This window comes from Notechis scutatus, chromosome Z (genome assembly GCF_049901735.1).
Source record: "Notechis scutatus isolate UNSWTSFEM ecotype Mainland chromosome Z, rNotScu1.2, whole genome shotgun sequence".
Lineage (NCBI taxonomy): Eukaryota > Metazoa > Chordata > Lepidosauria > Squamata > Elapidae > Notechis > Notechis scutatus.
In genome coordinates this window covers 51,809,838-51,825,417 of record NC_142025.1, presented here as the reverse complement: position 1 = coordinate 51,825,417, position 15,580 = coordinate 51,809,838, and the positions used below count along the sequence as shown (strand labels likewise).

Genomic DNA, 15,580 nt, shown 5'->3' with positions numbered 1-15,580 from the left:
AGAGTCACTTGTTCCTCAAAGATGGCTTCTTCTTCATCCCGATCATCCTGCTGCGCAGTCAGTTTTTCATAAGTACAAACCGCCATTTCTAAAAATTGGAAAAGAGTGCCAAAAGAATCTTTCCCTTCTTGTTCTTCTTTTTGTATTTTTGATATTCAATTTTCAGTTCATCCACAAGTGATGCCATTATAGAGAGAAAAAGTTTTTCCAAGACAACCACCCAAGTGCTTTTAATCAAAAATAATTCCCAAAAGTTCCAAAGTTACCAAACAATCCAAGTAAGCTTTTTCTTTTAGTACTTTCTTCTTTCTTCCATTTCTCGTTCTGGGGTTACTGTTTAGTCACAAAGTTCCAATTAAAATATATCTTTTAGAAGTCTTGTTAATATTTAATAGCTCTTTAAGGTTCTAGGCAATCTCCTCCTTATTTTAAAATTCTGCTCCAATTTTTTTCCCCTCTCCCTTCCCACTTACAGCACAAAAGATTTTTTTTTTTAAAGAAAAAAGTTCAGAAATCCTTAATTACCTCCAAAGCGGGTTTTCCGATTTCTCTTACAGTTCTATTAGCTGTCACGTTAGGAAGGAGAGTGAAAAGAAAGAAAAACTTTTCCTTTTAATTTCCATTCGCCGCTTGTAGATCTCTGGAAACGATGTATCTTTGGCAAATTTTGAGTTCCAGGGTACTTTCGTTGTTACTTTGTCCCGGTCAGCAAAAAAACACTTTCACTTCTTCTCAGCTCCTCCTTCACTTTCTTTTTCCGGCTGAGCGCTTCTATGTGGCGGCCATTTCTGACCGCGGCTCAGCTGCCTTCAGAAAAGGGGGTTTAGCCGGCTAGGGAAGAGAGGTGCAATATCTCTCGACCCTGCCAGGTCCCCCCTGTCTTCGCCACCTTCGACGGAGGTGGCTAGTCCCGAAGCCGGGTGGCTTGGGGCACTCGGGCAGCGAGCGCAGGCAGAAACCGCAGAGAGTCGTGGATTCCTGCCTGCCCCGAAGCGCTGCAAACCGGAAATCCCCCAAAATACTTTTTTTGATAACAACATAATTAGGTATGTGCAGCCAAGACCTTATTTTCACACACAACAGCAATTCGGACTGCATGACAAACCACAAAAAACACTACGAGCGTCAATGAAAGTGCTAGGATTTTATTTCAAGTTTCATTTATAACCCATCACATAAAGAATGGGTGATTGTCCTGATTCATCCCTCCAATGATTTCACTTTATTTCTATTGAAAGGAACAGGTGCTGTTTCAGTTGACACATTGAGTTAATTATTCATCTGATGGATATTAAGCCCTTTTGAGTCTGCCTGAACAATGTCCTCTTATTTGTTATCTTCCCTCAGCAACACAACCTTATTTCTCAAAAGAACTCACATAAATACTCTCTTTATTGCACCATGTCATCATACCTTTGTGCAAATAGCAATATTATGTTCATATATGTATTGGTTTTTAATTCAACCAGTGGATAATTGCCAGAAAATGTTATACACTGAATAAATATATTCCTCTGTTTCCCACATTTTTCCTTAGTCATAATCTCTCATCCTCCCTAGCATTTTTCTGTTCTGGAATATTCTATATACCAATTATCACAATTAAGCTGAAAATCCAATTAGATCATGAGAAAGAAATCAATAGACACGTTTATAAAGACACATTTGGTCCTGTTTTTAATAACAATCTTAAAATAAATCTGAACAATATAAAAATAGCACAAACCCTATCTAGCACACTCATTCCTGCACTGGCACGTGCCTATACCTTACCTCTATTGCCATCCTTCATTTGCCCAAATTTCCACTGCTGTCAGAGTTAGCAGTAGGCAAAATTCATCACCAAGGGCAGTGGGGAGCAATAGAAAGGATAGGAAAGTTGCCATTATTTAATCATTTTAAAAATGACTCCTAAAAATGCATTGTATAGCCTGAATAGTATTTACAGATAGGGTATGATTAGTTGAAATTTGAATAATGCAAAATTGTGATTTATAGTGCAAATTATTAATAGATTCAAGCTCACATTCAATGCAAGCCAAAATTCAGTTAGTGTGAGACTAACACAGTATGGTTGAGACTAGCACGCAGTTGCCATTTCGGTTTTAGATACTAATTGTCCTTTGGGCAAAATGAAGAAAAAGAAGAGTCTATTCAATGAAAGTTCAGAAAACAAGAGGTTGATTTGAAGAACTGCAGCAGAATAGTGAGACAGCGGGTATGCTTTGTATCTGGCTTTGTATTCCTTTACTTTTATATAGTATTTCATAAATATATAATAATTTAGGTTTATCAAGCTAGAAACAATTATCCTCTTTTTCATAGAAATACTGCTTGAAATAATGCAAATTTAAATAATATGACCATTTCATGGGATTCGTTAACTGCACTGAGACTTACAGTATATCACCTTTTATTCTAAGGTACAATACAGGGTATCTTGCCTTCTCCATATCTATCTTCTGTATGGGAAGATGAGTTGAGAGGGAGAGAGTTGAGAGTTTTATTTATTTATTTCGTCACAAGGCTGAACTAAGAATGGGTTGGATCATGAGTGTCTCCCTAATGCCAGTTCAATGTCTTAGGCACTACACTACAATACTGTGTATGCCTAACATAAAAAAATCCCTTAATTTTATAACAATTCATAATTTTATTCAAACTGAATATTTCTACACAAACAATTACTTAATTCATAAAATATAATCCTTCTCAATTCACAATAAAGTTATATTCTCATCAAAATATTCAGCTAAGGGTAGAGAGTAAAGACAGTAACAAAATAAGATATACATGGAAGTCTCACAGCCCCCTACGTCATACAAGTATAAAAAAGAAAGTAAAATATAATTAGAATTGCAAGATTCTTTTACATTTTCCATCTTAATAGTTTTAGATTCCATGGAATCTAGATTTCCACAGATTTCTTTTTCTTGGTCTGGTCTACATCAGGGGACTAAAATCAATTTTGCAAGTACAATTATAAGTTTATTTCAATGCCACTCCTCAACATATCATTGTAATTCTCATACATATTTTAAAAACATATTCCAGTCTACGCTCATTTTTCTTTATTATCCATTTATTCTCCTGGAGGCTCTTTGTCAACCCTTAACTTACTTCCAAAACGATTTCCACTAAAATCAAAATGAAACATACACGTATTTCTGCCTATTTAAATACTATACAATATATTTATTTTTCATGTTTGCAGCAATCACTAGCAAAACTTCACAAAAATAGAAGAATAGGATGATATATAGGTTGTTTTCGCCTTAAGTGTTTATTCAGTGACTGACTTACAACCCTTGCTGAAATTGCAGCGCTTCCATCGTTAGCATCATTCAGTTGCTTAACAATGCACCTTCCGTTATGACCAATTACAGGGACATCGAAGCATTCCCCCCCCCCATGTCCCCAGCATCTTGTTCTGCTCAGTCTCTGCAGGACTTGGGCCTTTTCCCCCACCTTACTGGGTGTGTTTCCTACCCGGTAGTCCCACCATCATCTTACCTTTTTTGATAGATCTTCAGGAAGCAGCTGCATGGCTTTCTATGATGCCATTTGGGAGCAGTCAGAATGAATTAAGGCCACTTCAAAATGGCGCTTGTTTCCAGGACAATGCCACATGGTCTCTGGCGGGTCAAGGAACAGATCAAACTGCTCTCCCTCTCAAGCACACTTCCTGAAGTTTCCCTACTTTATGACAATGGGGACTGCAGGGATTGGGGTCACTGACTGAGATGACGAGGCAATCATAAAAGCACTTCACTTAGCAACTGTCATGTCTTATGGCTGCAATGTGTATTGTGCAGGCTCTATTTCAGTCATAAATTGAGAATTATCTTTAGCTTGATGCTTTATTCATAGATAAAAGATTTATTTCAATGAAATCCTACCTCCCTGAAATGAAGAAATATGTTCATGCAAGTTTATGGACCAACTTGCAGAGAAAAATTATAGAAATTATAAAGCATATAAAGTTATTAAGTTATAAACCCTCATGTCCCTTTTATTGATCACATTTCTATAGCTCCATATCTGCAAAGATCGTTGAAATATTTACTGCATTGTTAACATCCAATAACTAAACATATTAAAATTATTAAATAAATGCTTTTAGGTTTATTCAGAAACCCACACTCTGCCATTTTGTGTTTTCTTCAGGAAGTCAAATAAAAAAGACATAGCATGCAAAAATAATAGCTTCCAAACAGGTAGCCCTCAATTTACAACCAGTTACCTAGCAGCTAGGAGTCTTTGTTACAGTTGTATCTCGAGAACTAATTGTACTCTCAAGTAGTGAACATCAATCAATGGATAAATTACATAGTTACTCAAAACATACATTGCAAAGAACTTTGTTCTTCTAAAGTATATGCCATTACAATAAAATTTTAAGATATTCCACGAAATATACTTAGAATCTAGTAAGCATAACCTGGAAAAAAAGTGAGATGGTCATAAAGCGAGACATCACGTGACTGCCTCACTTAGTGAGGGCAACCCCACAGTCCCAGTTTCCTTTGCTATCCAAGAATTGTGGGTCAGCTGCGTGGTTCTGGAGGTGCTAGCCATATCCTAGGAAGCTGTAGCCATCTCAATGCAATTCAGCTATAGTAGCCCCCCACCCCACCCTGCACCCCAAAACCTTTGCTATTCACTTTGCCACCATAGCTGACCTTTGGTGTCTTCTTGTTCTCACCATTGACAAAATGGATCTTGCACCTTTGTGCTGCAGCACAGGAGCTGCTTTTGCCTGTTTTTTCCCCCACAGCCGAAGCTCAGCCCCCAGCCAGGTCCGGGAACATGGCACATATTTTTTTTTTTTTTGCCTCACTGCAGCTCTGGGACTGCTTCTGACTTTTCCCCCCCACAATGCAAGTCCAGCTCAGCCTGGCTGTGAGTTCTAGTCCTGCCTTACACATGAAAGCCAGCTGGATGACTTTGGGCTGATCACTCTGTCTTAGCCCAACGCATCTCACAGGATTACTCATTGCCCAAGTAATTTATAAAAATAATGATATATAAATAAATGAAATAAAATTTACCATTTCAAATAATGTGCATATAAAGTATCTATATTTTTGTCCCCATTGAAATCAGCACACCAAGTCTTAATGTGGGATTAACCTATAAACGGACAAAATGTCATTAGTCTTCCTCAATCTATGAGCATTTAAAAAACATTTTGAATAGCTTGATTCTTCTTAATTCTTATATTAAAGATATATTGCTTTTCACTAATTTGGGTAAACCACATAATCTCCCTTTAGCCTATTAATAAGAATTGGAAGAGGCACAATTTTTATAATTCAAAATTAAAATTGTGCTGTGAAACTATATAAGAAAAAAAAAAACTCCGAAAGGATATAAGTGTTTTTCAAACTTATGCATACTATCTTAAAAATTAACTCTGCTAAACAATATTGATTTATTTGTAATTAAAATAATATATAATTGCACCGTCAGTTATTCTGGCAACAGTGATTATCAAGTTTATAATACATTTTAACAACAAGAATGAACAGAATCTCTTTTTTTTTTTCAATCCATCAGAAACATATCTCCTAAATGTTTTATACAACTACAGAATTTTTTAAAAACCCTACATACACACCTAAGAAATATAGAATACTTCAACAATAAAGCAAAGGCTATGACATCAGATATATACAGATTTACTGGATGTAATTATTTCTTATATTATTCAGAGATGTACAAGTGCTTTCTTTGTTCTACAAACAAGATTATTCACTATCATCACGTTTTACAAGAAGATGTACACACCCCAGGCAGCATGTGCATAATATTAAACCCTAACAAATTCAGTACAATTTATTCATTTTTAGGATTTTCTGACTTCTACAGAATGATAAAGACTGGATAACAGAGATAACTGATATTGAGAGGGTCTTCCATAAGCAGCTGGATATTTTAAAACAAATACAGAAAGGGAGACACACCTATATCTGAATGATTACTTCAGAAACAAAGGAATCAATCTTACAATAGAAAACTTGGATTTGACTACATCTTTATATGTTTCTTCAGCAAAAAACAAATTAAGCAAATGACTAATTTTGAGAAAGAAAAACTTTGTTTTACAATTCATCCATTAATCAGACTGTAATAGCTGAATTATAGCACACTGATAGAAAGCAAATTGAATACCTATGTGTAGAAAAATCAGCTGAATTCTAGAAATTAACTAGCATAATAAGAGGCTCCCTTTTAGTGCAGTCTCTGGTACCAAATTCATCCATGTGTTCATTCTGTATTTGCTTTATTGCAAAGGATGAAAGAAATGGACACAAAACTGCACAAAATGGAGTGTTGTGGTTATTTTATTTTGCTTGGTTAAGACCTTTGAAAAATTGTGTGGAGTAGACAATATGGAAAAATGTTAAATTATGAATGTGAGCTGCTTATGGAATAATTGTGCAATTTGTTCAACATAGGTGTTGAAGACTATATCAGTGCCAGATAACTAGAAAAATGTCATTATGGTCCTCTGTATAAAGATAGCATAAATGAATGTAAAACTAGTTAAAAACAGACATTTGATGTAAAATAAACAAAGATTAGGTAAAGTTAGGGAAATTGAATTATTGGTTGATAATAATTTACCCTTTTAAATAGCAAGAGGATTCACAAAAGTTTAATTTGCAGTTGGATAAATACATTTTCTGTTTCTGTGCCTTTAAGGCAGTTTTGATTTCTAGTGACAAGTCTCTGTAGTTTTCTTGGCAAGATTTTCTGAAGTGATTTGCCTCTGCCTCCTTCCTAAAACAATAGAACAGCTGGCTTTGTGCAGGTGGGACTAGAATTCATGGTCTCCCAATCTCTAACCTGATGCTTTAACCATTATATCAAACTGAAGTTCTCAAAATTACACATTTAAAATTAAAACAGTCTAGAATTAATCAGCCTATATAAAGAAAAAATGGATTTTTAATCTTAATTTCATTCTGGTTTATTGTATTATATATTCATATTGTAAAAATATTCCTACACCATTTCACCAGAATTTTGGCAACTGTGGAATATATAAAATTATACTCATGTAATACAATTTGCCCTAGAAAACATGCCATGAAATTTTTAGACATGACTTTAAGATCTTTTAGGATTTTTAAATATTGCTTTTAATAATGTTTAGTGTATTGATAATATACTTTCAAAGTTTTGCTTTGAATATTTTCAGTAAATATGGCAAAAAGATCAATACGCATATTCCTAAGATTTTAATGTACACAAATTAAAAGAAACAACTTCTCTGTTAACTTCAGAGACATATCCATATTTCAAGAGGCAACTGGACTTTCTTTGATTTCCCTTGAAGATTTGCTTCTCAACCAAGAAGCTTCTTTAGGTCTGAAGAACTGAAGAAACTTCTTGGATGAGAAGCGAAACATCTTCAAGAAAACACGAAGTCCAATTACCTTCTGAAAAAGCACTTTTGGGACAACCATCACTTGGATGACTGATAATCTTCACAGACACCATATTATATTCTTACCAACAATATGAAAGTTGTTTTCCATTGCATTCTTCCAGGATTGTTTTGCATGTTCCCCAATTAGGCTACAGACCTGCTTTTCCCCAGTAGTCTCCATTTTTAGCAGTAATCAGATCTATAGGTAGTGCTCAATTTATGTTGAATACGTTTATTCAAAGTTGTCAAGGCCATGGAAAAAGATGCTTTATGGCCAAGCCATCATAAAGCAATGCATCTTCCCCGTTATATCATTTTAAGTTTGGTGCTTGGCATTTTCACACTTAAGATTGATTGCCAAGCATGCCACGATCATATGATTGCCATTTGCAATTTCCTCTATTGGCTTCCCCAGAAAGTCAATTGGGAAGCTGGGAAAAAAAGTTGCAAATTGCTGCCACCTGCTGAGAGTCTCTCTCATGTTTGGAAGCTGCCTGTTAAGAGCTGAACTCTGGGTTGGAAAAAATGGAACTGATTCCCTCATCCCACTGAAGGAGCTCTCTTCCATGCATGGAAGAGCTGAACTCCTCCAGTCAGGTTGAAGAAGCAAACCTCGGATCGTGATAATTTAAACACTTTTTTTCTGCATCCAGTGGAAGAAGCCCCCTTCTTTGTGTGAGAAATAGAGCTCAAATCCTTAAGGATTTGAATTCCAATTCTCCACCCTGCTAAAAGAGTTCCCTTCCATGTGTGGAGGAGAGATGAAATTTGGCGAGATGGAAAAATAGACCTCAGATCCTGATGATTTGAGCTCTGTTTCTACACCCTATGGAAGGAGTCCCCTCCTGCACAGAGAAGAGTTAACACACTGGCAGCTACAAGTGTCCTTGAATGTCTTCTAGCCCAACCTCCTGCTCAAGCAGAAACCTCATACAATTTCAGACAAATGACTACTCAGTATCTTCTTAAAATCTGTAGTGATGAAATACTCACAACTTCTGAAGGCAGGTTGTTCCATTGGTTAATTGCTTTTACTGTCAGGAAATTTCTCCTTAGTTCTAGGTTGGTTCTCTTGATTAGTTTCCATCCATTGCTTCTTGTCTTACCTTCAAGTGCTTTGGAGAATAGGTTAACCTCCTCTTCTTCGTTGCTCCCCCTACATATTCAAACCCTGCTATCATGTCACCCACTCCAGTCCTTCATTAAACTAGACATACCCCATTTCTGCAACTGTTCTTTGTACAGTATGTTGACATCTGGCTTTGGGGTAAAAAACAAAAACAAAGCTCTAGTCCTGCCCCTACTGAAGGCTTCTCTTCAGCTGGCAGCTATTTCAGCCAGCCTTTAGAGACAAGAGGGAGCCAAAATCCAAGCAGGACTTTTAGCTCCTGAGTGCAGAGGCAGCACAATAAAAATGTGGCATGCCTTAAGCAAGGGGAAAAAGTCCCGGGAGGCCGATAGAAGGCCACATACAAGTTTCACTTCTTTCAGGGCTGAGAAGGGAGGGTTTTCAGCTCCTCACTGGAGCTTCTAGAGCAAGGGTCTTCAAACTTGACAGCTTTAAGACTTGTGGCCTTCAACTCCCAGAATTCCTCCTCCAGTCATGTTAGCTCAGGAATTCTGGGAGTTGAAGTCAACAAGTCTTAAATTTGCCAAGTTTGAAGGCCCTTGTTCTTGAGTCTCACCATCTCCAAGCATCCTATGCTCCTTAACTGGGACTCTGTTCACTTCATGACCCACACAATCAATTAATGACAGCAATTCAGAGTGTCATGATTGCTGTCACTGAGTATAGCAGTCCACACAGACATTTATGTGAGCTCGCTTAACAGCCTTTTCACTCAGTGACAGATTCTGGGATTAAATTAAGCAATCCCTTTTTAAATTCCAGTTATACATTTATGGATTGAATAAAAAGATTCAAATTAAAATTACTTCATAAATTAAAGAACTCATCTGAATATAGCAATGCAGTGTTTTAAATCTTCAGCCTACAGGGAGGCTGAAAATATCACTGTAGGTACTTACAGGTATTTCATAATTAAGTTCTTGTCAAGCATTATGCACACTGAAAATGTTATATATTTTCAACTTTTTTAAAAAAAATTACAAATATCTGCTGCACAGGAATGTGCCTTTTTAACATAAACTGCAGTGCAGGCAAAATGATTACAAATTTTACTTTTAAATTAACAATGCAATCCATGTAGCGGTCAGATTACTTGTAATTATGATCTCACTGGCCTATTTGGGTATCACAAAAGTACAGTAAGGGACTAAGGCTCCTGAGAAGCCATTCATCTATTCAATCCCCTTATAGAAGTTAAATAAGTAGACATTATAAACCTCTACTATGCACATAGCTTACAATCCACCAAATAGAGGTTGCAGTGGTCTATACAGGTTTAATTATCAATTTTACGGTGACCTTATTCCTCTTGTCTCCTGTACAGTGCATTTACATTATAAACCTGACTTAGGGCAGTACTTTCTTGCCTTGGTTTTTAAGGCCGCTATTTATAGAACAAGATAAAATAAACTGCCATTCCCTCCAGCCATATGTGATCCTTTCCTTGCTCTTCTAAAATAGAGATACCAGTTGGGACCTGTGGCATTTCCAAGGCATGTACAACCTCTTGCCAAAAGCAACAGCTGTTCCCGAGCCAATGGCGTTGATACATATCTCAAGCAGGGAAGGAAGCGCCTTGCTTTGGAGCCTACAATTTGCACGGAGAGGACCCCCCCCCCCCCCAAATGCGATGACATTTCCACGACAAACTCCCCGCACCCACCCCACACATACAGTACACACAAAGAAAGAATCGTACACAAAGGAAAGCGCAACACGGAAAAGTCGCCAGGGAACACCTCGCTCCCTTAGCGATTGAGCTTTATTGACTCCGTCGCCGCTACTGACACCGGGAAGGGGACGGACAGGCAAGCTATATACATACATACATACATACATACATACATACATACATACATACATACATACATACATACATACATACATACATATAAATATATATATATTACTTACACAAAGGGGCAGGACGGGCAAGCTTTATGTTCCTTACCCTCGTGAAGCCCAAGCTGTCCGCGCCACTACCGATTTCTCCTACCTCGCCCACCCACTCGCCCACCCACCCGCGATCGTGTCCAGGCCTGCCACCCGGTAGCCCTCCCACCCCGCGCTCCCTTCTCGCCTTACCTTGGCTTTGCCGGCCTCCAGCTTCTTCTGCCTCTCCTGCTCGTCCATGGCTCCTGCCCGGGGAACAAGACAGTTACGGTGCAGCCAACTAAACCCAGAAAGGGGAACCTGCCCTCAAGCTTCCTTGATGTCTCTCTCGTTCGCTAGGCGTCAGCAACCAGCGCTCTGCCCAGTCTACTCTACGGCGTCTGACGGCGCCTCGGCGGACCCACCGGCGCCGCCATCTTCAGCTCCACGTAAACACGCGGCCGGGAAAAGTGACGTCCGCGCCGCCGCTCTAAGAACCAACCTCGAGGCTTTTATAGAGAGGTCCCGCAGGGCGGCAACGGAGGGAGAGGACGGTTGTTGGGGCGAGCGAGCTCGTTTCCTCTTTCTTTCTTTTTTTATACTGTCTTTCCATTCTGTTTTTATTTTGTTTTTACTTTGGGGCCTGAAGGCAGAGAGCTCCAGCTGCCTACTTTTCTCAACAACAACCCTGTGGGTATCCTCAAAGGTGCTTTTTTCAGGAGGCAACGGACTTTCTTGGATTTTTTTTTGAAGACGTTTCGCTTCTCATCGAAGAAGCTTCTTTAGTTCTGACAGGACAGTGGGGAATGGAAGGATTGTTGTCCTGTCAGAGCTGAAGGAGTTTCTTGGATGAGAAGCGAAACGTCTTCAAAGAAAAAAACAAGAACATCCAATTGCCTCCTGAAAAGAGCACCTTTGGGACAACTAAGACCTGGATGACTGAAAATCTCTACAAACCCGAGAGAGGGATCTGCCGGAGATCGCTTTCGCCATTGAATTGGATTGCCAACTCCTACAGCAATACATGTCATTCAATTGCAATATAGCAACTCCCTAAATGTAAAATGTGCCTGAACCAAGACAAGAGTAAACTAATAATTCCATGAATGCTCATATTGGGCAAGAAATAAATGATTGAAATTTTAGCGATAATGTTCAATAGCTCAGCCTCTGTTCCTATGTATTTTAATTATTGTAATTATGATAGTATTTTTAAAAATTTGTTCCCCATCCAATTATTTGTTGAGATGGCTGATTAAATATAATTTAATGTATGTATCACGGGGATACTAAAACTCAGGTAAAGCAACTGCCTATTGTAAGCTTTGTTGGTAAAATATTTTTTTTCATTAAAAAATTGCTACCTCAGCTTCACTAGTCTGTTTTCAAAAGCAAACTACATTGTTCGAGAAAACTTGTCTTAAATCAGTGTTTTTAAAACTTTGTTTATTCCACCTTTATTACTTTTACGATTAATTCAAGTCAGGAAACATTTCCAACACATTTCTCCTGATTTTCCTGGAATCGGCTGAGAGAAAATGATTGATCAAGGTCACCCAGCTGGCTTTCAGACCTAAGGCAGGACTTGAAATCAGAATCTCCTGCTTTTCTAGTCTTGTGCCTTCACCATAATCCAAACTGGCTCTCTGAACTGGCATGCTGTCTGGGGAATTCAGGGGAACATATCTTAATATTGCCAAGTTTAAAACATATTGCCTTTAAACAATACATCAGAGTGGTCCTTCAGAGCCAACTAAAGTTTAATTTTAGCTTTACTTTCAGCTTGTCAAGGGGAAATAGCAATAGCACTTAGACACTTATACCGCTTCACAGTGCTTTACAGTCTTCGACCTCGGAAGGATAGAAGGCTGAGTCAACCTTGAGCCAGGTGACAATCGAACTGCCAAACTGCTGGCAGTCAGCAGAGGTAGCCTGCAGTATTACATTCTAACCTCTGTGCCACCATCAAAAATACATTGCTTAATGGTGCAGTTTTTATATCGTGAATTTAGTGCTCTCATGGAAATTGAGGTGTATCTTCATACAGGAGCTCAAGGTAGAGTAAGTAACCCTACTCCTTTTATCCACCCTGTAAATAAATTGATCTAACCCAAAGCCAGCCAGCGTACTTCCATGTCCAATATATACAGTAAGTACAGCGTTGCTGCAGAGAAGGACACCCAGTAGAAACAGTAGGTGGGGGCATTCTTGGTGGCAGATCCCTTCCTAGGGACATTAATGGACCCCGGTAAAGATGGTTCACACTCTCATAGTGCTCTGGAGATGGGTAAAAATCTGTCTTTTGCAGCAAACTTGGGGACTGAGTCTGTGGACCATAGATACTGTGGTGTTTCTCTCTGTTTAATTATTAATTAATTTATTGTTATTTTAATATCTGCAAACTATCTACAATTCACTAGGTTTGAAGCAGTGCATAAATTACAAATGTTTCTAAATATGTTAACTATTTTAAAATAGTTTATATTTAACCCTATTTTCATTGTTTTTGAGCATTTATATACAAGTGAAAGCTAGCACCCAGTTCCTTATTAATATATTTGTAGAGTAATGATTCAATAATAGCAATGCAGAAATGCTGTGTAAAGAGAAAATGGGTAAATAGAAAGAATAGATTTATAATTGCAGCAATGCCCAGCTCCCATTATCTCATGAATGTAAAACTAGGTTTTAAAAAATGCTGAGGCATAAACTTTTAATTGTTAAGACTCTGGAAGCCTATGGCACCTTGGATATTTATGCTAAGCCTGTTTGCTGGTGGTCTTCCAATTATCTGCCATTTTCTTGGCAATAATTTGAAGATTGTCACAGTGTGGCTCTGGCAGCACTGGAATATGTATTGAAATATTTATTATTACAGAAAGTTAAAATATTTTGGTGAAATACATTTAAAACTAAGTTCTAGTCATTCATATCAAGGTGGGGTCTACCTGTCAGATTGTTTTCTTTGAGTATTGTACCTTTTGTAGATCTACTTGCCTGAAATTCAGGAAACAATGGAAGAAGTTTCATGAGCATCTGCCTTGTTACAGTAGACTTGTTGCCTTTAATCATATGATGTATTTATCCAGAGCATAATTAATAATTTAATAATCCAATATTATAGATATTCAGAATGCAGCACCATAAACCAACCAGCTGCGTTTACAGAACACACTAAAACCATAAATTAATCAGGTTTGTTTTACTGGATACAAGAAATCCTCAACTTACAACCATAATTAGGATCAGAATTTACTTGCTAAGTAAAATGGTTGGTAAATGAGTCATGCCTGATTTTATGATCTTTTTTGCCACCATTTTATGCAAATCGCTTCAGTTGTTCAATGAATCATCTAACCATTAAGCAAATCCAGTTTCTCCCATTAACTTTGTTTGTTGGAAGCTGTGGGAGAAGGTCATTTATGGCAATCATATGACCCGGGGCCACTGCCAACATCGTAAATATATTCCAGTTCTCAAGTGCACAAAGTTTGATCGCATGTCTGTGCAGATGTTACAATGATTATAAGTGTGAGAACTGTTTGAAAGTCACTTTTTCAATTTCTTTGTAACTTTGAATGGTTGCGAAACCAATGGTTATAAGTTGAGGACTACTTGTTAATCAGCCATTATCTCTTCCTGATAGTCAAATATGCATATCTATGAACTGAAGCAATTTCCAGAGTACTTGCTATGTTTGTCTATTAAAAATTGGAAAATATTCTATTTAATTTGTTGTGCAAACATAACTTGTTTTTTTCAACAAGCAAAATGAAGAAAACTGGAGCAATTAGGAAGTAAGAAGAAAACAAGTTGAGTTGCTGTAAGCAGCCTGAAGGAAAGTAAAAACAATATTTACATTTAGAGATTGCTAAAAGCAAAGACCCAGTTTGAAGTACTGATTAAGATGATAGCACAGAAACCAAAAGACTTTGAGTTCTAGGTCTGCCTTAGGCCTTGGTGTCTTTGGGTCAGTCATGATATGAAAAAAGACTACTGAATAGAAAACTTTTTCTTTTCCACAAACTGGATCTTTTCCCTTGAAACTGTCAATCCTTGCTCCTTTACAGATGCTGCTCTAACCTCTTTCTCTTTCTCTCCAGTCAACAACAGATCATCCACATACTGAATCAACATAATCCCCTTCCTTTTCTCAAAAGACACTAACTTTTCAAAGCCTGTCCAAACAACAAAGGAAACTGCTGTTTTCTTCCACTCTCAGGATCATCCCATTCAAATGCAAACAGGTCTCTACTTCCCTCCTCAAGGGGGCATGCCCAGAAGGCATCCTTCAGATCTATCACAGTAAACCATTTGTCTTTGGGAGGGATTCATCCCAAGATCACTGGGCTTCTACCCTCCTGCCCAGACCTCATCTGAAATTGCTCTCTCATCTTCCACAGTCATCTTACACATCCTTACTCCCTTCCCAGTATCCCACAGCTGAAGCAACTCCTATCCATTCCAGGCTGCCTCATTCCCATACTTCTTCCTCTGGAACCTCTTCCTCTGCCCCGAAAACTTCCCTGATTGTATCCCCCAAAATTCTCTCTCCTTTCTCCAGTTGGACCTTTCCCAAAATTCCCACCTTTCTTCACCTCATTCTTTGCTGTAGCTTGTGCAACTGCAACCATCATTTGTGATTTCTGTCTGGTTTTACAGTGTCCCTGTTCACAAAACTTGTTGGGCTGCTTTCAGGAGGTCAACAATCCCCACTGCTCCCCAATTATCCATCCCAATTTGGAACTGCTATAGGGAATTTTTGATCTCCTGCCACCCCCCTTGTTGCCCATTCACTCTTGCATCCCATGCTTTCCAGGCTGAAGTCCTAATGAGGTCACGCTTCTCAGGAGTAAATAGATGCCCCAAAATGTACATCATCTCTTGATAAGTGTAATCATTCGGACCCATCCACAGATCTAACTGTTCGGCCACCTCATGAGCATTTTCATGAAGTTTTGGAAGAGTCTTTTTTAATTCTCGCAACTCGGCTGGTTTTATGGGGACAGCCACAAAGACTGTCACCGGGTTGCCTGCAGCATTGATCCCATTAGGGACTTCCCTAAGAGGAAATGCATCCACTTCAGGTTTTTCTCTGAATGGAAAATCCTGAACACTTCTCTTTAATCCTTCTACTTCTT

At 38.2% G+C, this 15,580-nt stretch overlaps 1 long non-coding RNA gene across 1 annotated transcript; it reads right to left on the bottom strand.

The window, feature by feature from the left end:
• Positions 1-4,345: 4,345 nt before the first annotated feature.
• LOC148128859 (uncharacterized) lies at positions 4,346-11,790 on the bottom strand. The gene is made up of 6 exons (XR_015745746.1): positions 10,449-11,790; positions 10,267-10,380; positions 8,432-8,698; positions 6,631-6,786; positions 5,052-5,133; positions 4,346-4,992 (listed from the first exon to the last, which is right to left on the bottom strand). It is a non-coding gene; the product is annotated as an uncharacterized LOC148128859 (long non-coding RNA).
• Between the last annotated feature and the right edge of the window lie 3,790 nt (positions 11,791-15,580).